The sequence below is a fragment of the Engystomops pustulosus genome, chromosome 2, assembly GCF_040894005.1.
Source record: "Engystomops pustulosus chromosome 2, aEngPut4.maternal, whole genome shotgun sequence".
NCBI classification, from domain to species: Eukaryota; Metazoa; Chordata; class Amphibia; order Anura; family Leptodactylidae; genus Engystomops; species Engystomops pustulosus.
In genome coordinates this window covers 201,863,394-201,889,982 of record NC_092412.1, presented here as the reverse complement: position 1 = coordinate 201,889,982, position 26,589 = coordinate 201,863,394, and the positions used below count along the sequence as shown (strand labels likewise).

Here is a 26,589-nt window from a genome sequence, read left to right as displayed (position 1 = left end):
ATTTACCCACCTTCAGATACATTCAAATACATTGCAGACAGTTTTTCATACTGGGAAGGCCCTTTTTCTATCATTTGGACCTTTGTTAAATACACTTCAATTTGATGAGTATAATGAAGAAGAAGAAGCAAGTACTGCAGATCTCTAGACTACTTTTTATTCCATTGGGGCATTCCAATTTTTCTTGGCCTCTCCCTATTGATCCTACTGAATGTATATAGTTTGGGAAGGAATAATTGTTGGTTATGTAAGAATTTAGGTGGTTTTCATTTTGGTGGTTTAATTTTGTTTAAAATTAGGTATAATGTACATGCTATCCATAATAATATATGATGAAAAGTTAGTATCACCATGTGGTTACATAACACTTTACAAATGCTTCTCACTAAACTGTTGATACACAGTAGTCTCCAATACAGGAGAAATAGTCTGTCTAGAGTAGACTGACAGAGATCAGTAACCTTGTTGATGCGCATTCTAGCCTAGGGATGAGCTGCATAAGGTCAAATCTAAGGTCAGCCATACAGCTCAGATAACGGGATGCTCATTAAACTAACATTTAATCTGTCAAACCTCTGAATACACGTGCACCCTCGTTTCATGGAACACCTAAGGAGATAAATGCTACGTAAACGGCAAACTGTGTGGGTCTATCCATATTGTTGGATATATGATATTTTACAACTGGACTGGACTCATCCAACCCTCAGAAAACCCCCCACCCACAATCCAGTGATGTGCTCTTTATAATACTTTATAAATATTATAATAATCTAATGTGGCAGAGGGAAATTTGAATCACCTTTTGGTTCTTGGTATTTCTAAGTTTCTCAGGGAATGACCAAGGGATAATCAAGATAGAGTAGGTTTTTGATCTCTGGATTAATAACTCAATCTGCATTCCCTTACATTTTTCACTCTTTGTTTCATTGCAGCCAATTAGTAAGATCAATAAAGTTCTTTCGTTTGCTCATTAATGTATATTCTGAACCCCATCTTAAAAAAAAATGTTAATAGATATTTTTACTAATAAGTTAAACAAGGAAAACTGAAATATCACATGGTCAGTGGTCAGACCCTTTGCTGTGACACTTGTATTTAACTTACATGTGGATTCTGATTCCCCTTGAGATGGTTAAACTCCTTCACTGGAGTCCAGCTGATTGGACTTGATTAGAAAAGGCACGCACATGTCTATGTAAGACCTCACAGCTCACAGTGTACGTCAGAGCACATGGGAATCATGAGGTATAAGGAACTTCACAAGGAGCTCAGAGACAGAATTGTGGCTAGGCACACATCTGGTCAAGGTTACAAAAGAATTTCAGCAGCACTAAAGCACTAAGAGCACAGTGGCCTCCATAATCTTTAAATGGATGAAGTATGAGCCACCACAACTATTTCTTGACCTTGCCATCCAGCCAAACTAAGCAACTGTGAGAGAAGAGCCTTGATGAGAGAGGTAAAGAAGAACCCCAAGATCAATGTGGCTGAACTCCAGAGATTCAGTAGGGAGATGGGTGAAAGTTCAACAAAGTCAACTATCACTGCAGCCCTCCACCATTTGGCGGTATATGGTAGAGTGTGCTGACAAAAGCCTCTCCTCAGTGCAAGACATATGAAAGCCAGCATACAGTTTGCAAAAAAACTCCAAGACTGTGATAAATAATTTTCTGGTCTTATGAGATGAATATGGAACATTTTGGTGTTAAGGAAGTATTCCCTCTTCAGAAAATAAATGTTGCATAATAAAAAGTTATACAATTTTCCAATATACTTTCTGTATCAATTCCTTACGGTATTCTAAATCTCTGCTTGCTGTCCTTCTATAGGAAGCTTCTATGTTTACTTCCTGTGGACAGGAATCTGACCATGATCACACAGGTGCACGGTTTGTTTTATTAACAGCTCAGATTACTCTCTGTGATACTAATGAGCAGTGCCCTTGTGTGACCATTTCTGTCCACTGAAAGTAAACATAGAAACTTCCTATAAAATGACAGAAAAACTGTGAAGAATTGATATAGAAAGTACATTGGAAAAATGTATACATTTTCATCATGCAAATAATAACATTAATTTATCGAAATGAGAATGCCACGTTAATTGTAATTCAGCTGCAGGGACTGGACGACTGGTTGCAATTGAAGGAAAGATGAATGTGGCCAAGTGCCGAGATATCCTGGATGAAAACATCTTCCAGAGTGCCCTGGACCTCAGACTCCAAATTAAATTTCTTCTGCTTTATCTCTAAGGTCCAGTATTAGATTAGAGCTATGGTCCATGGTCCATCAGATGATCCACTGGTACTATGGTGTCCAGTCAACAGTGTCTTTGGTCTGCATACTTGTGGTAGCTCATAATGAGGTCATGAAGGACTGCCTCCACATTTAGGCAGCCATTGCATATGGGGATGGGGCTGCATGGTGATCTCCTATTGTCACTGGGTAACACTGATGTTACATGTGGGCTTAAGGTTCCCTACTGCAACAAAGGCGCATACTGTTACTGGGTTGATGGTTACCAATTACACATATAGGCTATAATTACGCCTCCACACCTGTTGTCCTATTTCTCTTCATCTCCATATGTCAGGTAAGTAGTGAGCTACAGTGTTTATTGACCCCAACCTCCCCCCTTCCATAATGCCAGATTATCTGTCCCCAGACTTGTACATCCATGTTTTTATAGTGTTCCTATCAAAAACTTATACAGCTGCAGTATAAATGTATTTCACTTCTCAATCCAATTGTAAGACACAGGGAATAACCTTGATACGTGATGAAGAACACATTCTAAAACCTGAAGCTTTTACAGCGGGAAATAGAAATCCAACAGCCAAGAAATGCGGAATTAAAATCACAAGGCAAGCGGCTGCTATTGGTGTTTTGATGCGCTTCTATTAGAGGGTGCGTGGTAGTAGAGGAATGTGTCACAGTAATGCAGAGAGCTGTAATGATGTCAACTTGTTATTTACTTTCCAAATCTGAATGACTGAGCAAGGCGAAAGGAGAATCAATCAACCACAATGTGACCCTACAGGCGAAAAAAACAGCACTCCCACCAGCAGGCGATGGGGGAAGGGAAGCACATGTAATCAGGGCAATGTTGCATCATGTACTCATGCTTTGCTTTTTAAGGCTTTCTTCTTCCTACCTTTCTTTTTTTTTCTTTTTATTTGTTTTCTCCTTTCACGGTAATGTGTAAGGATCAAAGAAAAACGTGCTGACCCGTTAGGAAGCAGACCAGGGTCGTAGACAAAATCTGCTGAGAAATGAGACTTTTTTGGGGGTCATTGATTAACAATTTTAGTGTAACCTGTTCTGCTGAATCACAATTATGGAGATGCTGTAAGTCCAACAATTTTCCTATTTGTGTATCTGAAAAAAAGACGTGGAATATTATAGTCACATGGCTCGCCGTGTGCTATGCCGTTCAGATCATCTCAGTATTTTTTAATGTTCTGTATATATATGATGATGATGCTATAAACGCATATATATATAAACGTATATATATACGTTTACTGTACATATATATATACGTTTACTGTTATATGTATATAATGTCTATATAATTACACGCATATTTATCGTATATGTTTATACTATAAATGCTCATGATGTTTTTGCAATATGTATACATATATATGTCACTACGGTCTATGTATCCATACGTAGCTATACAATTAAAGCAATAAAATATAAATATCGGCATTAATAGATATACAGTAAGATCTAAATATATTCTTACTTACAGATCTATTCAGTAGGCATATTCCCCTCCCCCAACTGAACACTACCGAAATATTCGATGCCTGTAAACTGTACCTCTCCTCATTTTATTACTGATCAGTGCAGTAATAAGTGACAGTAGATGGATTTTTGTATCTAGACCTTTGTTTTTTGCCCTAAAACGGTGTGTTTTGTGTAAACATGCGGCGATTATAGGCTATACTTTAATCCTGATCATATGTGTGTGTAAGGAAGGATATTTATGGGAAGGCGCTTGTTATTTTATCTCTACTTCAGGTCAATTGGTGTTTTTTTTTCCTCTAGGAGGTCACTGGCTCGGTGTCTCAGTTTCTGTATGTGTGTGTGGATCTTTTTTTCCCCTGCCAGTCTCTCCCTCTCTCCTCTCTCTCTTCCCCCCCTCTTCTAGCTGCTGCTGCTGTGTCTGTGGGAGCTTCACTCACACACAAACACAGACTAACTAACTCTGCTAATGAACTAGTTAGCCGTGTATTCTCATAGCCACAGCGAGAGAAAAAAAAATAGCAACTTACCCACCAAATAACCTGATACAACAGTTCTAATAAAGGCAAAACTTTCTACTGTCTTTGGAGACTTTTGGAGAATTTTTGAGAATTATTTTCATAGGGGATTTTTTTTTGGCTTGTTTTAACTCTGGTGGATTTAAAAGACCAACACTTTTTGATATTTTGGTTTGTGACCCCAGGATCTACACGAGAAGAGTTATCATGCAGAGTTTATAGGAAGAAAGGAAAGTCAATGGACTAGGAGTGCTGTTCCAGCAAGAAGTTGATCCAGCCTGCTTTTCGGAACTACAAAGCTGTCTCTTTTTAGTCCACATCTAGCATGAGGTAAGTGAGATTACCCATTCATTTGTGTCGAGTTTATATCCCCTTCCCCTCCCCCAACTTCTATAACCAGAGCTCAGTATAAAGCTATATGTGAAGTGCCAGCTTGTGTTATATTAATAATAACCTGCATACTGTATATATAGCACCAACATACTGGCCAGTGCTTTTCGATGACTTTAGGAGTATGTTGCCGGTACAGAGAATATCTCACATGACATAGTAATGTTTGGGTAATATATTGTGATAATTCTGCTGTGCTACATCTTTTATAATTTGTTGCTTAAAGAGGTAATGGGGGATGGGCTATGTTGAGTATGGCAGGGCTCTAGCTTATTCCTCATGTATTTATTTTCATGAGGAGGGTAAAAAACTGTAAAAATGCCAGGTATTCACATTGCAGATGGTGTGTGTATGTGTGGAGTTTCCTCAAGCCCCGGAGTGGGGGGAGGGGAATCCCATTCATGGGCTGTGTGTTAGACAGCGTTTGATCCCTTACATCAAATGTCAGAATGTTCTACAATAGTCTTTTTTTTCTAGTTCTGTTGCCTATAGAGTTGTTATGGTTTTGCTCAACCGGAAACACCACCCTGGTATCAGCTCATGTACCAAATGTATCATGCAAATTGGAAGACCACAGTGCAAGTTGTTTGCCTTGTTATTTATGTTGTTCTTCGAAAACAGAAGAAAAGCCAACTTGTTGCTTGTTGTGTTCCTTCGACTTTTGAGTATCTGAGATTATTGATGTTTCATTTGAGGACTAGTTTAGGGTGTTTTGTTGCCCATTTACTTGAATGTATTTATATGTGTCTATCTTGTGAATATATGCCAAAAGGACACTATTTTGGCCAGTGCTGGAACCATAAATATTATAGATAGATCCTTGATAGACACAAAACATTACTGTGAAATGCTAACAAACACTAAGTGAAAAATACATTTGAAAATTTGGTTATGTGGCTTCTTTACTTTTATTAGCAGCAAGAAGTGGTGCATAGCCTTTTATTTTGGAATTATCTTTGGAGTAGGATCCCAGGCTAGATGCACACCTTACTCTTTAAGAAAGAAAGTGTGAACCGTTTATGTAACAATGACTTTTATTTAATCAATTCATCAATCAATTCATTTCTTCAGTCAAACTGCAGTTTCCCATCACCACCACTATAGAGTGGATGGAGCATTCTGCTCCCAGTTCTTGTCTTGTGTGTAGGTTTCACTGCCAGGAGATATTAGAAAAAGTTCTGACAAAAGCAATACTTTTTTAAAGGGGTATGGTTGTAAGTGAGTCTGTAAAGTTTAATAGATTATTAAGTTTGGAATGAGGCTAAGGAAACTTCAATTGGGCTGTGTCCATATTCACAAATCAACATGCAACGCCCTGCCCATATTCACACCATAAAACTCAACATGTACTCCAAGTAAGCAGTCAGGTGATTCTCATAGCTGCCCCCCTAAGCTTGTCTCTCAGTGGGCATATTCCCCCAACTATGCTTCACATCACATGGTTCCTTAGTTAAAAGTGCATTTCCTGTTTTAATAATTGAACACTCCAAACAACATATGCTAATTCTGATGATCAATTGGGGGAACCAAAAAATATGTTGCATGGGGTCTCAGGTGAAAATAGTTTCTCACAATGCACTTCATGTCCCTCACCATCAGTGATGTAATTACAGGGGAAGCAGTCATAGCAGCTGCTATGGGGCCAGCAGTGTCAGGGGGCCCTGGCATCTGACCTGCCACACTAAAGAATGGAGGATGTGCACCATTATATACATATTTTGCTGCACATTGCACACGATAATTTGTATGTAACAGTTCACAGCACACAGATAAGAAATGTTGGGGGAGAAGGAGGCAAGAGCGGAATGACAGCATGAGGAATCCCTCATTTCTACTTTCTGCCGTCTACTTCCCCCATGTGGTCAGAAGCTACTGGGGTAGATCTGTACAAGTGTGTAAACCTATAAATCAATGCAGAAATGTGTGCACAGGTGTGTATAAATGTGAAAGTGTAAAAATGTGTGCATACATAGATGCATAATTTTTGAGGGGGCAGAAGGGCCCCATTTGAAGTCTGCTATGGGGCCCTTCCTCTCCTAGTTACACCCCTGCTTACCATCACCATAGGCGACTAAGATTGGCAAGACATATTCTAAAAATGAACAAACATTTTATTGAGATTTTTTTTCAGAATTCTTAATTGATTTCTTCATCACATGAGATGGTAATTAACCCTAAATATGCAAAACTCTTATTAAAATGTCTTTAGATGCAACAAAATAGAAAAGATGTATTACCAAAACAAAAAAAAAATCTAAGTTTATGGTCAGGTACAACTGACGTAGTAACTTCAAGCAAACCAAGTGTTGAGAATCGTCTCCCTTGGTCTCAACTGTGTGTCCCTTTGTTGGTCCTTCTCTCCTAGATCTTCAGATTGTGTCTATGGATGCTGTAACTTGTAATATCTTATGGTAATAATAGGCGAGTTTAAGGTTTAGATCTGGTTATTAATACTTATTTCCTATTACTACTCGCCGAAGAGTTTAAACATGATAAACCAGGGGAATTTACTCATAAATTCAGGCAATTGTGACTAATCTTCTCATATTTTTTATCCATGGTCTCCTTCATTATAGAAATCAACTTATAAAGCTATGCTGATGAGCTAGAAGTCCAAGAGTCAATATGAAACCAACAAAGGAAGTAGAGAAAGGGGCTGAGGTAGTACGCCCAATGGGGTGTGTAGGGCGGGATGTCCCTGTCGAGCCCTAACGGGATGGTGTCGGGACCTGGTGTGCCCTACCGGAAATACCTCAACTCGGGGCCGCAGCCCTAAACGACTGCCACCCCGACTGGAACCTTACCCTCCGCTCGGTCTCTTAACCCTATGATAAACGGGGAGAAATGCCGAAATGCCGAAACGGCGATGAATACCACTACCTCATGCCCAAACATCCTAAGGTAGCCACTTTCTATGGGCTACCGAAAGTTTACAAAGCCATGACTCCCCTCAAGGGGAGACCTATCGTCTCTGGTCTACAGTCTCTGTGCAACAATCTGGGCACGTACATTGACCAAATACTAGCCCCCTTCGTCACCACACTCCCCTCTTACACACGGGACACAACTGACCTCCTGAGGAGACTGGATGGACTTTACCTGTCACCACAGACCGTACTCGCCAGTATCGATGTGGAGGCCCTTTATATGTCTATTCTCCACAATCTAGGACTCAAAGCCACCAGGTTTTACCTAGAGGGCAGGGGCACTCAATACACGGCCCACAACAACTTCGTCTTACGCCTTCTTGAATTTATACTTACGCACAACTACTTCACCTTCAACGAGAAGTTGTTCCACCAGCTCAGGGGCACGGCAATGGGGAGCCCTTGCGCCCCCAGCTACGCCAATCTGTTCCTGGGCTGGTGGGAATATAATTGCATTTTTAATGAGGATTCAGCAGCCCCTAGCATCGAACTGGCCTCATTGTGGGCCAGATATATAGATGACATTTTTATCATATGGGAGGGCACAAAAGAATCCTTTACGGAACTCGTCCGCGACCTGAACATCAACACTGTGGGACTTAGGTTCACTTTTGAGACACACCACACTTGCCTCCCCTTCCTAGATGTTAGGATAACCAAAGCCTCCTGTGGGGAATTGCAAACGACCGTCTATCGGAAACCCACTGCTACCAACTCGCTGCTCAGATGGGAGTCCCATCACCCACCGGCACTTAAGAGGGGGATCCCCTTTTGGACAGTATCTACGAATACGTAGGAACTGCTCTAAACAACAAGAATTCCGCAAACAAGCTAAAGACTTGAGAGAACGCTTCAAGCAACGCGGGTATCCCCACTACACGAGACCCCCCACATCAGCAATGTGGATCCACAGAGAGATCAAAGGCTGCTTTAGGTACAGCAGGTGCATTGCCTGCAAAGTCATGACCAGTGCTAGGACATTCACCAGCAATGTAACAGGCACTACTTATACCATCCGGAGATTCATCAATTGCCTATCTAAAGGGGTAATCTATCGAGCATCATGTATATGTGGCAAAGAATACATAGGCAAATCCTTCAGAGAACTTCACCGCCGCGTCGGAGAACACCTGGGGGACATTAGAAACGGCCGCGACAAACCCCTAGCCCGACACATTAATGAGACCCATGACGGGGACACCAATGGCCTACGTTTTATAGGAATTGACCTCATCGATCCACCTAAACGGGGAGGCGACTGGGATCGCATCCTGCTTCAGAAAGAAGCTCAGTGGATTTATCGTCTAAAAACAGTCACCCCCTCAGGCCTTAACGAACAATTGAACTTCACCTGCTTTATGTGAACCCATTACGCACCCTCATTCCCTTAGTCAAACCCTCATTCCGACAGCATCACCACCTGATGCCATCCCTGCCTATCACAACAGCAACACCGTACCCCACCGGCCGCTCATCCTGTTCCTTCATAAGAAAACCAGCCTAAATCCTTCAGATGGTCCACCCAGGTTCTGGGCCAGGACTCACCCCTTCTTAGGTCCGCAGACCTAGCACCTATCATCAAATTTGGTGAATGTTTCACCTTCCCTCTTTTCCCTCCCCACCACACAATTTAATTATCTGGTTTAATCCATGTCTTTGCCTTACCTAGGTCCTTGTGACATTGTGACTCTTTTTCCGCAAATAGGCGGCTATTCGCTGGGCGCCTCCTACCACTGGGGAGAGTGGGGGCGTGCCGGTGCATCACTCACCGCCCTGCGTCCTCCCGGTTTCCTGGCGATGTGGCTCCCTGGCTTCCACGCCTCCTCCTCTCCCCCGGACGCTCCCGGCTCCCGTCTTCAATGTGCGCATGCGCACCTTGGGCGCCATTTTGTTGTAGCCTTCTCTCTGCTACATCTCCGCCCATGGCCCCGCCTGGGGGAGGGTATCTGACGCGCATTTATTGCGACGTCCATAGCGGCATTTCCCCACTCACGAGTGCAGCTCCACTGACTCCTCGCACTTGGATGCTCCTAGCCCAGCGCACCAGCACGGCACCACTGTGCCTTTGCGGCAAGTAACCAGCGCCTCACCACATCAGCCGTATCCTGCCCTGCATCGTGAAATAAGGTAAAAACGTTCACCGTTCTTTTTCTTAAGCATATTTCACTATTGTTCTGGCCATTTACCGCGCCTTCCCCTCCATAGATATTTGGTCCTTCATGCATACGTGCACACCCCGGATACCCTAATTCCTGACAAGCACCATTCGCACCCATATACTCATGCGTCTCTTGATTTTCCCAACAGGTCTCATTTCCCCTGAGGAGCCTATGCTACATAGGCGAAACATGGCATGTAGGGAATCCTGACCTACAAGAACACCATATACATTGTGTCTTTTTGGAGAATCACTAACTCACATATTCTACTCTCCTTATCCGGGTACCTAGACCAGTACTGTCTTTCCACGGACTTGTATGGCCCCTTTTGTCTCCAACACCGTCCTTTGACCACTCAGGACTTGACCTTCCATCCTCTGACTACTTAGGACTCAACCCTTTGTCATTTGACTGCTCAGGAATTGACCTTCTGTGCATGGGCACACTTGTACCATTATTGTACACTTGTCCAATAAAAGTTACTTTTTAACATAGTTCTCCGCCATTTGTAATTTCTCATATGCCCCACTAGGTGGAAGAGGTCGGGAACATACGTTCACCTACCTATTGTACTCCTCACATTGATGAGCTAGAAGTGTTCCAAGAAACCCTCTGTCCTGTAGCTTCACAGGTTTTTAGCACCTTCCACTCCTACTGTTACATTTGCAGCAGTGACATTATATATACGGCAGAGGCAGGGGGGATGTGAGCAAAGGGGATAGGGAGACAGTGAAAAATGCCTGTGAAGCCAGATAACTGAGGGGCTCTAGTAACACCCCCTGAGACTTTCTGGCTCAATAGCAAGTAGATGAGCACTGGTATTACATTGAAGTGAACACATACTTTACAAAGAACTTTGTGTTGCATACAATATAAGAAGGGAAAAATCTTTGTTTTTTACCTTCTGGATTACAGGGAAGCTGATGTAAATGTGTAGTGAAGGAGTACAAGTAATAGATGGCCTATATTCTACATGTCCTAGCAGCTGATATTTCTGTAGACTGGATTTATAATCTTTATTTTTCCTTGAGCTGGGGGTTGGAAACTAGACGCTATAATGGCCCCATAGACACCACATTGAGAAAATGGGAGACTATGATACTCTGTGGTGGGGCGGAGTTATTATAATCTGCTGGGGTATCTGCTGTTTCGGATATTTGAGGAGGCTCAGGCCTCCGGATTTATCCAGCAGAGGATGCGCCACGCATTGCCTGGCTTAGAATTGTGCTGTAGCTGTCACTAGAAAAGATGTAGATGATAGATAAATAGGTGTAGGATATAACAAGAATGCCCCGCCCACTTTGCAGCCCAGTATGACTCCTTTCCCACCCCTCCACAGGCACTTGGTGTGGAGGTGGCACAAGGGAGAAAATTATCACAATACCTTATGATTATTTCAAGGTTTGCACACCAAAAAATAGACAACACAAAAAAGCCTTAATAAATCTCCCGCGATATCTCTGACATATACACAGGCAGTAGCACCATTTGAGGCATTAGAGAGAATTATTGACCAGTACCAGAATAAATCCAGTATCTGTAAGACAGTTAACTTTTACTATTATGATGATGTTGCCTCACTATCCTCTTTCATTTACCTCATACACTTTCTATAGACTTCTAAGGTGTACTGTAATCTGATACTTCTGTGAGCGGTGCTTCTTCTTGGAAAACCAAGAATAGAGTAGAAATGTCATTATGTTTTCATTGACATTACATAATAAAATCTATCTGCGACTGTACCATTAATCCATGTTCAATCCTATCCTGATTTATGAAACTGCTTTTAACTAACAGAAATGCATTTTTGCCCTAAAAGTGAACTATTTCAAAATGATATACCGCCATTTTAATCAGCTAATTTGTTATTGATGGCCTAGAAAGATGATTGGCAGATAGCTTCCATGTATCCGAATAGATCCACATTGATTAATATTGCATCTAGGGGCTATAGACAGTGGCGTAATTTGAATCTGATGGTCCCCAGTGCAAAGTCTGTCCCAGTCCCCGACTATAATGTATGGTTTATAGTAATAGTCTTCTCATATGGGAAAGTGACGCCATAAGGGCCCCCTAAACCTCTTGGGCACGGGTGCGACCGCAACCTCTGCACCCCCTCAAGTTACGCCCCTGGCTATAGAAATAATGTTTGCACACAGGTCCACCCCTCTGCCCTGTTATAAACTCCAGTATTATAAATGTCACATGATAGCTATGAATCCCAATTCTTGATTTTACATTGGGGCCACAATATTGCCCTAAACAGAGCACCTTGCAGCAGTGTACTAGTGTAGAATAACCATGTGGTATGCAGTTTGTTGGCATCTATCCAAAAACTTTGTAATTCTAATTTTCAGACATTCTGGGTTATAGTAAAACCAGACACAATCTCTCTTGATCTAATTTTCTCAGCAAATCTATTCCTCTTTTCCCATGATACGTAAGAAGGGAAATATGAATGATTAAAGATGTATTTTGTTATTTCTTGAATATATTAGATCACTTGGATATAATTCCAATCTTTCTTGGATCAATATCCCCACCACTAAAGCTACACATTGTTGACTTGTGTTTATGAGACCGGCTTTGTGTTTTTAGAACAGAAGTAGTATAATGCTCAGCTTTGTGTTCTAGAATGGGTTTCATGTCTGTGGTTACTGCTTGTTTTCAATAAATATTGTTATACCGCCTACTGCAGCCACAGTCTGTATTCAGGGCCATGTAGCATTTGCTTCCTGTGTATTTCTGCATTTCAGTATTATTTACCATCAGACAGGGTTATATGTTCTTTCTAACAAAATGCAGATTTTAAATAGAACTTATGTTTTTTCCTGTCTTTATTTTTAGAACATTTTTTCATTCCCTTAGGCCACTATAATTATGAGACCATCCCCCACAACTAAGTATAAAGCAAAAGCAAGTCATAAAAGAAGTTAGAAAATGTAACAGTAGTACAAAGGCTTCCTAAGTGTTATGGACATTATGTGATGTTAAATGTTTTTTCTCTTTTTACTGGCTTTAGTATTTGTTCTCGACCTTGAGCTAGAGGAAACTCAATCTGAAACCGTTTTCTTAACGTGTGACATCACCCCCTTACCCCCCTTTGACTATGGGCCATATTTACTAATAATGAGCCAAACTGCTCTTAGTGCAGTTTGCCTCACTAATGTGCAGCAGGTGACACATTCATGAGGACCGGATCTCGGTCTTCTTGAATGTGGCGCATACTGCATGCGCCCAAAGTGCATGAACTATGTACACCAGATCCTCTTACTTTAGTAAGCAGCTCCTAGTGTCTTTTATAGGTGACAGGTCCTATTTAAGAACTTTAAATTTGGCTTGGAGAGGTAGTTAGACATTTCACAGTTAGATCCAACACATCCAAGTGAGCTGGACATAGCTATGTAAGGTGTTTTCTGAATAATATGATATTTATAACAGTACGTACAGCTAAAATGTAAGGAAAATTCAACTAAAGTCTCAGGTTGTTATAATATAACTGAGAAATAGGTCATCCTTAATTGCCTTTGGTTACTGTGCAATGTTTCCATAGCATTTGATGTATTTGCTATTCATCACTGGGCTGTTCACATCACATGGTCTATATAGGACATAGGGAAAGATTTCTACTTTCATGTTAGGAAAATCTAACACAAGAGTGGAGCAATATAAATGTAAGAACTAAAGTACATTTACTTTGGAGCCAAAGGTAGCTGGTTGTATAGTACAGTAAATTGATTTTAAATTCATTAATTGTAAATATGGCACAAACCTAAAAAGTCCAGTGAACTTAGAGAATTTATCGTATGATTTCATTCTAACTTCTTACTTTGTATACTATAAAATCTGTATTGTCCAACTAAAGAAGCTATGTCCTGATCAGATCAACCATTTTAATTTAAAAGTACCTGTAATCTCATTATATCAAAAAATGGTGTAAATAGGACTTGTCACAAGCTTTGACCTTTCTAAGTTTTGTTCGGGTACCTCAACCGAAATCCTCAACAATTCTGTCCACCAGTAAAACCCATTACTGGTGGTGGCAACTGAATGTTAGTGATTGGGGTTGAGCCTGAATGCCAAAATTCTGACTCAAAACTACTAACCATTCCCAATCTTCCTGTGAGGAATAACAGAGATAATTTAAAAAAAAGAATTTTTATCATACAATTAACAACCATTTATTATAATTGTAATTAGAGGTAGGTGAAGAAGCAATGATTATTTTTTTACTAAAAACTAAATTATAAGGCATATGTTGACATAAATAACGTATATACTTGTGTGTAAGCCAAGGTTTTCAGCACACAAAATTTGCTGAAAAACCTCAGCTTATACACGAGTCAATAAAAAAATAAACTTACATACTCACCTTTCGGCGCCCCCGATGCTCAACACTAATTCATGATGCTCCCTGCGGCTCCCAGTGGCTTATATTCTCTCTTCTCTCTGCTGTATTAGCCAGCAGAGACGTGGCCATTCCCTCTTCCGGCCAGTGACCCACCCTATGATGTGACGGTGTCGCCGTCATAGTGTGCAACGGCAGAGCGCATGGACGCGTCTCTGCCGGCTGTTATGGCAGAGAGAAGAAAAAAGTGGAGCCACGGGGTCAGGAGCATCACAAAGTCGTGCTGAGCATTGGGACTGCCCTAAGGTGAGTATGTAAGTTTATTTTTTATGTTTTGGGCAAACTGGGTGTTGGCTGGCTCTATAGTAAAGGAGGCTGGCTGTATACCAAAGGGGGCTGGCTAGCTGTATACCAAAGGGGGCTGTCTATGTACTAAAGGGGGCTAGCTGTATAGCAAAAGGGCCTGGCAGGCTATATACTAAAGGGAGTTGGCTGTATACTAAAGGGGTCTGGCTGGCTGTATACTACAGGGATACTATAGCTGTATGCTTCAGGGGGCTATATACTACTGGGATCTGGCCAGTTATATACTAGAGAGGGCTGGCTATATACTACTGGGGGCTGAGTAGCTATACTCATTGGTGCCAGCACCGTCCATGGCAGTTCCCAGCAGGTGTCAGCTGTGTAACACAGCTGACACTCACAGCATATGGTGAGGGCTCGGTCTGTGAGTTGTCTACATACTTCACAACCAGGCACTGTATATTTACGATGGATGGTCGTGAAGGAGTTAACTATGGAGATGAAGACAAAATTTGGAGGAAATGAAGTAAATGAGAAATTAAACATAAGTAGAGAGAAACATATAATCTAAGATTTAATTTGTAGAAGCTTTGTTGAATTTTAAAAATTCCTTCGTTGTGGTCCGTATGGAATCAATTTGAAATGAATTGTCCTTGAAATGGGTATATTGCCCATGTAGTCCTAAAGCTCCTATCATTTTTGATTAATTTTTTTCATTTTTTTTTTTTAGTTTTCACTCTTATGTCATGTACTCAAAGGATATATATATATTCTTGAATACTAGCATAGGTCCTGACAGGACGATTGTTCATGGAAAGTTAGAGATCACATGACCCTCCATCTGCGGCCATTTTGTACTCAGGAGTGTCTGGCTGATGAGGTAAAAGACAAGAGTCTTCACTGTATATTTTGCTTCCCTCTAATTTCATTGTTTGAAAATGGCTACGTTCTTCTGTTTGATCTGATTGATTATTTTGAGCCTTGAGCCAGGTTCTCTAAAGCTTGGACCTGATCTGTTACCACAGTGCCACTCTACAGTACACTATTTTCCATTGTTATAGTTTTATTAAAACAGAACATTTTTTTTTAAAAAATTGTAAAAAATAAATAAAAGCAAGATAAGATTTTTATGTTAATAAAATAAAACTCTGTGTGTAAGAGGACTAGAGCAGGCTATACACTAATTTCCAGGACACTTCAAACAACATCAGTTTGGAAGAAACAGATTCAGCCACAAATCAAATCTTATAAACAATACCAATATCGGCATGTCAAAATTTTTTGGTTAAAGCTTCTTTTCCAACAAATCTTGAATGATTCTCTCGACTCTCCCGGGCACCTATGGGAGTCTTAGAGACAGCCCAGTGTCCACTACCAAAGGAAATAACAACCTGCTTTGGTAAGGATCACATTTTTTTACTAGGCCTTCTCAATGAATCATTTGGAAAAATGTATTTTTTATAAACTTGCAATAATAATGTAAAAAATGTAACTCCCCAATACAAAGTGAACTGTGTACACCTCTGTCTATCCCGAGACCAAATTCTTCCAGTCTGTGTATACAGTGTATACTTGTCATTCCAGCTTTGGTCTGCACAGTTGACCTCGAAATTAAGTGCTTTACAGGACCTTGAAACTAAATTATTCCCACATGTTCAGAACAAAGTTTCCTTCAACAAACTGTGTCTTAAGATATCATTCAACTTGCATATTATAATTAAAATGGACACTTGAGTCAGCTTTCCCCATATTACCCAGTTTGATTGTATTATTTAATATCCATTTCTAAGGATATGAGTCTCAAGTAGTCTATTGATGTAAGATTGATGTAACAGAAGAATGCCATAAACAGTCGCAGAGATTTGTTCCCTGTGGTCTCCTCGTTATATTAACCGATTAAGGAAATTGCTGTATATGCAAAGATGTCATATTGAGGGGATAATCTCAAAACATTACAGACTCTTCACCGAAAAGCAAATAAAGAGTCAGTATAAGATAGCTTATCTTTTGGTGTTTGTTGTAAATACCAAAGTTACTATTAGGTTAGTGTAGATTATATACTGTATATTACTTTAAGGTACAGCAGGTGGCAAATGTTTATAATAACCTTTTGCTTTCCTTTGCTGAGGTCATAGTTGACAGTCAATGACTTATAATCCTATTACTGTGCCTGATGAAGGAGAACTGCAGGATGGGGCAATAAGGCTGACATCATGTTCCATATATATAACTGGTTACTGAACATATCCTATTTCTATTTTAGTAGATTTGTAGGTCCATGTAGCTGTTCTCCAATTCCATTTACTGTAAAACACAATCAGCAGTTCTTAAAAACATAGCTGTAACTGAACCAGAATATCCCTGTGACATCCCATGTCTATACCATATCACAGCATATCACACACATTCAGTTACAGAATCAATAGGGCCTCCTGCCCCTTTTGTCCCACTGGAAATACCAAGAGGTGCACAACCATGTGGCATGTTACATTATACAAATTGTAGAGAGGAAAGAAAGCTGGCACTCACCATGTAAAATTTTCAGACTTCCAACAGCGTTAGCAACATGATGCAGGAGAGAGGAAACACGCAGGAGCCCACTCGAGGCAGCAGCCCGTTTCGCGCTAACTGAGTTCTTAGTCCTGCCTGGACTAAGGCAGGACTAAGCGCTTAGTTAGCGCAAAACGGTCTTATGACATGATGCAGAATTAAAACCAAACCAGTATATCTCTTCCAGAAGGAACAGACGCTAGACAGCACTGTTTTGACCTGATTAGGTCTCCTCAGTTCAGCATAGGGGACTGGTTTAGTTGTGTGAGAGGCTTGTGACTAGGGTTGAGAAGTAAGAGTTCTCCTTACAGAGACTACCAATTAATGTCATCATGTAGGAGTGTGGAGTCTTATAGCCATGGATTCTCCACTAGGGGGATTCTGTGAAAATATGCAAAGTTTTCCAGAATGGTGTAAGGAAACGTACGCTTCTTTTTGCTACTTTGTAAGGCAGCTCCCTTATAACATGATGCCGGATTAAAACCAAACCGGTATATCTCTTCCAGAAGGAACAGACACTAGACAGCACTGTTTCTAACTGATTGGATCTCCTCAATACAGCGTAGGGAATTGGTTTGTCTGAGTCAGAGGCTTGTGACTAGGGTGAAACGATAGTTTAACTGTACTGTATCTCAGGTGAGTAAAGCTCCAGCATTCTTGCATCATTTTATAATGTTTTATATATTTTAGTGGTGACAAAGTTAAAATATAAGAGCTGTGTTTACAGTAACTAAGATGATTTCTTAATACCATATATACTCGGGTATAAGCCGACCCAAGTATAAGCAGAGACCCCTAATTTTACCACCAAAAACTGGGAAAACCTATTGACTTGAGTATAAGCCGAGTGTGTAGTATACAGCCAGCCAGCCCCCACGTAGTATACAGCCAGCCCCCATGTAGTATACAGCCAGCCCCATGTAGTATACATCCAGCCCCAATGTAGTATACATCCAGCCCCCATGTAGTATACAGCCAGCCACATGTAGTATACAGCCAGCCCCCATGTAGTATACAGCCAGCCCCCTGCCAAGCGCATAAAAAATAAAAAACGTAATACTCAACCTCCTGTGTCCGGATCATTGGCGTGGCTCCCAATATACGGCATGAGGCTCCCGATCTTTGGCGCAGTTCCCAGCGGCTACTCTTCTCTCTTCTTTCTTTTCTAGCCGACAGAGTAAACGAGTATATACGGTAATTGCAATGTTGTATTGGTCGCTATAAGCTATTATACATGACCAATTTGGCAAGTTCTGTGCAGCGCTGCGTAATCTGTGTGCGCTATATAAATAAAGGATTATTATTATTAATGGAGCAGTCAAGACAGACTGAACATAGGGTCCACAGCGGTGGCTGTTTCAGGGTTCAGTCCAAGCAATCAGACACTCGTCCTGTATCTTGTGGATAGGACATATATGGTATTTTTGCAACAACCTCTTCTAGAGTTAGATTGACCAGAATGTCACTAATCAATCATATTATTGTCAACTTTCCAAACTAATTGGAAGAGTGAGTTGGCACAAAATGGCAAATTATTGATCATTATCAACCAACCGTGCCATACACATCTGGTTACAGCTGACAGTGGTTAAAGAAATACAACATTACAGATATGTTTAGTCTGTTGTAAGCTAAACAACAGATTGCACAAATTATTAATGTAAATTCTTAAAAGTTTTTAAAAATACTTAAAAATAATCATTTAGTGCCACTGTACTAAGATATGCAGGTCTATGTATTTCTCCACTGAAAATCGCAGAGGTACAGTTGAGAACTATAAAACAGGTATCCTTTAAATAACTTTCTTGAAACTTATAACTAGCCATATTGACTACATTCATAAGGAGTAACTTGAAGCTCTAGGTCCTTCTGTAATAGGGCACTCCAGCTCTGTGCTATTAATAATGCTCCTGTCATATGTTTGACATAAGGGCCTTTCGATCCCCTTAGGCACCGGGGTTTGTCTGCAGCTGCTATATTTACACCCCTTTCCGAAAATGAGAAATAATTTTGAGGAAAAATGATGTATGATTTGATACTTGGCTAAGTATGATAACTTTCTTTATAATGCGATTCCGCTGCCATAGCAGGCTATAGTTGGATGGCCTTTGAGTTTGTCTTACATTTCAACAAGTCCTATGAGGCATTCAAAAGTATGTTCTGCAAGTACATTTATTCATTGCTAGACAGAAATGTCAACATAGACTTCATTCTAAAATAACCAACTATAGTCTGCAGTGGTCATGACAAGTAACCCAGTTTATTTCTAGGATATATTTTGCTATGTGTTCTGGTTTTGACAGCACCATAGAGAGTGAGTGATAAATGATCTCCCAAAGTCCCAAAGCCCATGTAATTGAAATATATAGTGTACATATTATGAAACACTTTAGCAAACTTTATACTTCTATTGTCATCACCCTTTCCTATGCTGAACAGTTTCATGAAAATATAATTAAAGGGAACCAGATTATATATAAACTATATGGTCTTAATATAATAATGTGGCCTAAATGCTGAGAAATCTTCCTTCTTAGTTATTCACAAATGGAGCAGTACAACCTCTCTTGCCTGATTTCATTACCCAGTATACCCCTCTCAGCGTTGATTAATAGTACACTTCACTAGATCTGGCAGTAATGTCCATAGTGCACCAAAATACTAATTTCTATCTATACTATATTTCTCTGTATTCAGGAGACATATTTTCTTATGGTGTGATAATAATTTAATTTAGGAAACTACACCTATAATGCCATAAGTTTACTTTATATGGAACTGGGGAGCAGGTTCCCTTTTTACCCTACACCATGTTGTTAGCATGGAGCTTTTATAACCATGCACAAAGCTCTTAGGTCTTCCTTAAGTAGTGGGGTGTAGTGATCTATAATATGTGGGGTGCCACGTGTGTAGATTTTCAGGGTAAGATGCGGTCTCCTTGTTTGTATTGTATGATAATGCTGGTTACCACTTTCTGTATAAAATAATAACTGTAGAAATAAAGTGTATAGGATTGAACGCCCTGAGGATAAATGCACGGTATAGTTATACAAAGTTGGACAAAAACTTTAGTTTAGCCTACTTTCAGAAAATATGTACATTAATAAAACATGTCAGTTTAAATTTTTATGCAATGCTGGATTCAGCACAACACGACTTTACTATTATTATTCGATCAATTTAAGTCTTTTACATAACTCATAGACATTATAGATTACCATACATTTATCCTCCCGCATTGAAGCATCTTGTAGTAAGTAGGTTTATGTGACTATGTTTCCTCCTTATCTTTTATAAATCAATACAGGTAAAAAAAAAAGTTAACTTTTTTAAACGATATGCAAAGAACCTGTCACTACCATGCATGTGCAATATACTCTCAAAGTGGCACAAGTAGCCCATGATGGGTGCATATGTTACACCCTGTGGCCATCCTTATCTCATCAAGACACCATGAGGCACATTTACTTACCCAGTCCAAGGAGTTCACAGAAAGTGCATTGTCCGATGATAATCCACTGATATCCTGCATGTGTCACTTCCCTGCTCAGGTCTGACAGAGTTCACCTTCTTCTTCCTGGTGCATGTAAGTGCATTGTCTTGTGACACATTTTGAAACTTAAAACCCGTGCTCAGTCAGAATCAGTCGGATCGTCCAATGACACGCCCCCCGATTTCTGTTGCATGAAAGCCAGCACAATCTGACACAATCCCAGCGCAAACCCCTTCTAAATACCTGTCAAAGCTGCACAGATCCTGAAAACAGCAAACAATCTGACAAAAGTGCAATCAGCGACCCTTGGTAAACAAGCCCCCATGTTTCCCTGTTATGTTAGGAGCGGAGACATGGGAGTTGAGTATATTTATTTATTATTACCAGGGTATGTATATGACCCTTATAGAGACTCCTATATTGTACTTACCAGCAGGACTGAGAACTTCCTGTGAAGTGGGCCTATGTTAGTGGTCGGAGGGGTGTGCCAAGGAAATCGGTACGCTCCTCCGACCACTGATATGACAATGGTTATCATAAAGGAGGAATAATGACTGCAATGACCCCTTTGATCCTCCGGGAACTAGGAAGACATCATAGTAAGTCATAGGTAGACCCGCTGCTCCGGCATTGTACAGGCAGCCTTTATGGGGGTGAGTACAATATAAGAGATCTAGATAGGATCTAGTACGTACACTGGTAAAGTTTGTTATTAGTGGCCAACTGCTTTACGGCTTTCTACCCCTCTTTAATTTATTTAATAAATAATGTAGTTTGGCTACTAATAATATAATGTATTTTTATGATTCCACTCTACTTCCCCTATACCAGTGTATTTGACCCGTCCGCTGTTACTTCTCCCTATCCGCCTATTTTCCCTTTTCATTCCAAAGCAATTCAGCATCATGTGAAAATAAACTTGTACCATTTCATTTTTATCTCTGGCCTCAGTTGAATGTGATGTGACATATCATTTTGTTTTGGTCTATTTTGTAGGTTATCGGTTCACACACACAACTGGATTGCCATTCTCCATGCTATTTTCATATTCTTTTCTGCTTAGGATCTATATAGCTCCTCTTTGTATTGTGTAAATGTACCTTGTCATATTGAAGATTTAAAGAGATGGATGGTTCCACACATTTTTGGAGTTCAGTGAACTGCAAAAGGCACATGACAAGAACGGGCACTAGATTATACAATACAGCAGTGTCAGCTGTTTCCATAATCTGGCAGTCCTGGAATATTTTAGAAGAAGAAACCAACACCAAAGGAAAGGTTGTTTTAATAAATTTAAATATATTATTATAGCGACATGACAAATGTGTGAGAAGCATCTGCTGCAAGTGTAATAAGGGAAAAGGTTGATTTAGATATGATGGATTATACATTAATCATGAATTCTTAACTTAACCACTTACATGTTATTTGCTAATTTTGGGACACATGGTGAAATCAGAAGCTCAGGAATGATACGATTGTACAACACCGTCACTTTACGCACAACTGTATTACCTAAGGACAGCCAAGTCCTAGACAGTATTTGGATTTACTATTATCTTTCTACAGGTTTGTTAACATCTGTGGCTATTGTTGGGGTGGTAGATTACATGAGCAGGTTGCAATGATTTTATATGAGCCCCCAAATTCAATATTAAACCGGCCTCTACATGGACGTTTATTTTCTGTGCTGAAACTGAGCCTTATGCTGATCCAATCCCACAGATTTCAGACATTGCCCTGGATAGGAGTCCTTGCATCATACAGAAATATGAAACAAGGACTCCCTATCTGTGAGCCTAACTGCAGGGAAAGTGCTGTATTAATTATAACAGTACTGGCGCTACAGTTCAGTCAGCAGACAGAGAGTCCTTACATCATATTTCTGTATGATGCAAGGAAGCCCATCCTGTGCAATGTGTGCAGTCTGTGGGATTGGACCAGCATATGACTCAGTTTCCACTTGATGCAGACCTTCATGCTGGCATGCTTTATCAAAAACTGTGCAGGTTCCTGTGGATATTACATGTGTAATACATGGCTATTTCAATTTAGCCATAAATTCAGATGAGAAAACTTGACAGTGAACAAAACTTTGCACCGTATATAGCTTTCTGTGCAATAAATATCTGCATTATGTATATGACATTTTGAACAATTCTTGTAATATAATAATATATTAGGAAGCAGATTGGTAAATCCTTGGTAAAATCTGCAAGTATTTATTGGACTTTGGGTACAGTTTAACTCTATGCCAAACTTGTCTACAGCAAGTTTTAGATCTTACTTTGGATGTATTGGAAGATGAAAATCTAAGGCTAGGATCACATAAACAGTGGAGGCTTCATTATAGGTGCAAAAATAATTAGGAAACTAGTGCAGCACACCTTGCCTGGTAGACTCATAGATATAATAAAAGAAACCCAATGGACCTCATTATACTCAGACAGCACTGGAGTCAGTGGCATAACTTGAAGCTGATGGGCCCCAGTGCAAAGTTTGTGCCAGGGCCCGACTATAATGTATGGTTTATAGTATTAATCTTCTCATATGGGAAAGTGAGACCTTATGGGCCCCCAAAGCCTCTTAGCATTTTTTTTTTACCCTCTACCCCCCTCAAGTTACTCCCCTGACTGGGGTCCATCATATGAAAGATCTGCCACTGCCCATTTTGGTATTTTGCTCCTTAACAGAACAGTATAGCAGAGGAAGAATGTAAAGGGTTCAACTATACGTAGTCATTTTTCAATGTACTAAATTGTAACTACATTACTACATTGCTACTGTGTTTGGCCATGGAGGAAGGTATCTGAAAAAAAGCCTTGGATATTAAGTGGAAATTGATCATCCTGCTTCAGTTGAGCCACATCGGTGATTCCCCAGATATACTGCAATACAAAAGAATGCTACATAGAGAAATATTCCTAATAGTTCAAAGGAATGAAAAAAATAGTGCCATTGCCATGTTGTGGTTGATGATGGGGGTTGGTAAATAATACAGTGGTTCTCTGTTTGTTGCTCTTTGTCATGTACTACCGGCTCAGGCCTTGCCCATATATAACGCAGTGTAATTATTCTACCTGGAATTTTCCTTTGCATTTGTTCTCTTTTCCCTTGCAGGCATTTGGGAAAAACTGAGCTTATATAATGAAACTGAAAAGATTTTACTTCCCCCTTAACTGCCTTTATCTTGTCCTCTCACTGTCCTCACTGAATAATTCAGAAACTTAGCAGGTATCTTTTCAGCACTGCAGTGACATAAGTGCTATACTGAGAAAAAATGCTAAGAACTTCTACCTGCTCCTGAGTTCTCTTATCCTGATTACATCCTTGCTTTAGCTACATGAAATTCTAGAAATAAACAATTGAAAGCCAAAAAATTCTGCTCAAAATGTAAAACTATAGTAACACACTGGGAGAACAATGTACAGAAGGAAAAATCTTTAAACTGATTGTATAAAGTGTATAGTTTAGATTTTATTATTAATACATTATTTATAAACACTGTTTATTAGCCATAGCTATCACCCTCTCTTATTGCTAATGTGGCTAGGGACCTAAATTTAAGCGATCTACTTTAATGGGAGATTGTGGTGCACAGAGATCTGCCATTAATAAGATTGCTTTGACACTGTGTCAGCCCAATCCGATAAAGAGACAGTGAACTGAAATGATCTGTCACAAAATGTACTGATGTCAGTCTTCAAAGTGAATGAATCCTTCTTGCATTCAGGGTGTTGCAATGGAAACCTGTGCTGTTTAGATGAAGTCACAGCCTGATTGGGAGTGGCATTCAGAGAGAATAAGATCTGCATATTGTAAAAAAAATATATAATTATTTTTTTAATTCAATTTAAAAAAATGGCTCCATGTTAAATCCCCTCAAAAGACAAGGAGGCACTCTCCCCATCCAGAGAAAAAAATGATTTTATCTCCAGAGGCAGCAAAACTTCTTTAATGTTAGAACTGTTAATTTGTGCAATAGCCAAGCTCAGGGGCTGGTCACAGCAGGGACAGCAGAGAGCTTCAAAAAGGGTCTAGATGCCTATTTACATCAAAATAACATAATAATAACTTCCACTCACTATTCCTCTACTAACATATGTCAAGTATGAATGCATAATTAAAAATAAAGCCAAAAAAGAAGAGTAAATTATCCTGCCTACTCTTTTTCTAATTGTACTACACAACATATACAAAATAAATTATACCAGTTTGTAAAGTATGGAATAAAATAAAAGATTCAAGAATTATATTTTACATTTCAAAAGGTGAAATTTTGTCCTCTAAAATCTTGGTCATAAATGAGTTTAGACCTTCTACCCAATATTATATGGCCTGAACATGTCAGAGCCTTTGTGCATGAACTCGACCTTTGAAGGTGTCCTGCAGTATTTGATACTAAGAAAACATTTTTAAACCTCTGATGTTTCTATGACAACTATTCCTAAACAATGTTTGCAGTGTATTAGGGTAAATCATAGCGTCCTCTCTTCCCAGGTTAAAAAAAACTACATCATTTGTCAGAGTACACCAACAGGTTTCATTGCCCCTTGGTTCAGCACCTATGTTTACGTGTACATTGTGTGTGCTCTTACTATTGTAAAGGATGCTGCCCCGTATACAACAGGCTGCAAACCATTGGGACAGATTTACTTAACCAGTCCTGTCGCAATCCCGCGGTGCGTTGTCCGACGAGGATTCGGGTCTGCCGCGATTCACAAAGCTCGTGCGCCCGATATTCTGCATCCGTTGGTTCCACGCCGAGGTCCGCCAGAGTTCACCTTCTTGTTCCTGGTGCATGTAAGTGCGTGTCCAACAAGCCAGTGCCAATGCGCCAAAATCCGATCGCATGCTCCAAAATCCTGGGGCAATTCGGCGCAGAACGGAACTCGTCGGGAAACCCACCGAAAATGCACTCCGCGGACCCTTAGTGAATGAGCCCCATTGTGTTCTGGTAACGTTTGTGAGATGACATCAGGTTGGCCAGCCTTTATCCTTCACATCAATGTTGTTCCATTATTCTACTTGGCCAATGGTTTCTGTTGAATGGTTTTCGGTGATCTCTGGTCACAGAATGCTGAAAACAACCCACAAGATGTCAATTTGTCATGGTTAATCCTTCATTGTTTGGCACTCGTCAGTCTACAATTCCCTGTTTTTAACCGATGCAATTCTGGAATAGACCTTGGCTTATTTTTATAATTTCCACATATTCTGCCCTATCAATAAACTGATTTCTCTGACATGTTTGACTAACAGTGACCCAGTGTCCACTGAAGGAGAAGTGTGGTATGGAATGCTACTTGTATAAAGTAGTAATAGCTGGTTTTTAATGTACTAATAGCTATTCAAAAGGCAATTCCATTTTGAGAAGGATTCTGAACAGGACCTCCCCCACATTTCTGTGCTGTCCATATGCCAAAACAGAGCACATAGACAGGAATGATCTTAATGATATAACCCTATTGTAAAACTGAATAACTGCCGATTTGTGCAATGAAAAACAAAGAATTTAGAAAGAGAGAAAGTCTCAATTAATAGAAAACCACTGTTTTTATATACAGTTATTCCAAATCAAACTCATATAAAGGTCAATTGTCTGCATTTATGGAATCCACAGATCTGCTTGCTCAGAAATTTTTTACAATGCACCTAAACCATCTCTTGCATAAAGGACTGAAAACATGTTATTTGGGGTTTAAAATGACTGTAATTGAGTTATTACAATAATTTTAGCTAGTAGTTCTGGAATACTTTAAGAATGTCAATGTGTTCCAACATTCTTCCTGTAAAATGTTACTTTTTGTCCAAAATGTTGAAAAAGAGCAGATTATTCTGCAAATCTAAGCTGCATTTTGCATCCCAATTACAATAGCCATCTAACCCCTTTGAGACATCTAGAAACACAATAAATGGTTTCCATTTTCCCTGCTCACCAAGGACCTAAATTTTACTAAAGATGGGTTGTAGAATCCCATTACAACTGCATTGGAAATATGCCTTTCTGCTTTCTCTAAGCATTTGCATTACTATATAAATTTGTGTTATAACTTACCTTGCACCCGGACAGAATCCTCTGTGTAGCCCAGTACTTGGGCTTTGGTTTGGACTCATTTCAAAAAACAACATGTGACTTGTCTGTG

At 39.9% G+C, this 26,589-nt stretch overlaps 1 protein-coding gene across 2 annotated transcripts in view; it reads left to right on the top strand.

Moving 5' to 3' along the window:
• Positions 1-2,980: 2,980 nt before the first annotated feature.
• TBL1X (transducin beta like 1 X-linked) overlaps positions 2,981-26,589 on the top strand; it is a 195,241-nt gene continuing 171,632 nt past the window's right edge. Inside the window, exons 1-2 of one of the 2 annotated variants that reach the window (XM_072137842.1) lie at positions 2,981-3,093; positions 4,459-4,603. The gene's annotated coding sequence lies outside the window, so the exon portion shown is untranslated. The other variant, XM_072137841.1, reaches the window with a different exon arrangement.